The sequence below is a fragment of the Aureococcus anophagefferens genome (genome assembly GCF_000186865.1).
Source record: "Aureococcus anophagefferens unplaced genomic scaffold AURANscaffold_7, whole genome shotgun sequence".
NCBI lineage: Eukaryota > Pelagophyceae > Pelagomonadales > Pelagomonadaceae > Aureococcus > Aureococcus anophagefferens.
In genome coordinates, this window is record NW_008705567.1 from 34,913 (window position 1) to 36,186 (window position 1,274).

Below are 1,274 nucleotides of genomic sequence, written 5' to 3' on the forward strand. Positions count from 1 at the left end.
GTCGAGGATCTGGACGAGGATGATGCCCCTGCCCCTGTCCCTGCCGCTGCGCCTGCGCGCGTCCACGCGGCGCGGGCCGCGAGGCTCAGCAAGGAGCTGGGCACCGCGCGGCGCTCGGCCTCGTCGGCGCGCGCGTCAATGGCCGCATCCACGAGCAGCTCCCACGTGTGGAAGCTCGCGCGGCGCGAGGGCATGCCCCCCTTCGACAGCGAGAACCCCTTCGACGACGGCGACGTCGACGACTGGTCGAGCGACTTCGACAGCGAGGGCTCCGACGACGACGACGACTCCGACGACGACGACTCCGGCGGCAACTCCAGGTCGACCCAGGCGCGCAACGTCGTCTGTCGGCTCGCGGTCTACACCGGCGGGTCGGGCCGATCGAAGCTCGGATGGTCCGGAAGACGGGCGTCGCGCTCGTCGACGCGGGAGACGCGCCGACGCCCGCCGACACGCCCAGGACGGGCCTGTCGGCGGCCTTTGCCGCCGTCGACGGACGCCTCGTCGTGCTGTCCGAGGCCGAGAACGCCAAGACCGTCGCCGCGTGCGACGGGTGACTCCACGCTCGCCGTCGTCTCCCGCCCCGCGCGTCCCGCGCCACAGAGCACCTCGCGACGATCTTTTAGCAGAAACTCATAAAAAGCGGCTAGATCGACGAGGAATCGGGGTGTTTCGACGGGACAACGGTCCTTTAAGCGCGGCTATGGTTTACTTCAAAATCGAGGTCTGCTGGGGGTCCCTCCGCGTGGCGGGAGCCCTACAACCAACCCAGGCAGTGACTTTTATAGGGAGTGGTACGTGGATGGGCGATCAGTTGGTTCACCTGGTGGAGGCATGCCGGCGGCTTGGAACAGCCCTGTATTGGGCGCTCCGTCGAAGGACAAACCACCCAGAACCCATAGATATAGCTAAGCATGGTAGCCTGAGCCCGGAGGCCACTGCAGGCTCAAAGTATAATACTTAAATCTTACTCATCTAATTTTCATAGCCAGATCATTAGAATATCTACTTGCCTTCTGCTAGTTCAACTACTAGTGTGGCGGGATTTCCGCCTTCAATATCTACCTTTAGCTTAGTTTGAAGCTAGCATTGCAGTGCATGTATCCGCCCTATTTATCTCATTATATCTTTACCCTACAGATACGCGTCGCCGTATCTTTTCTCTCTTTCTTATCTCACATTTAGCGAGGGCTGCCTTGGTGTTATCCAGGCTGATCGCCCGCGCTAGTGCCCCTAGACTATCCGGGGAGATCCGAGGTAATATCTACTTAGTT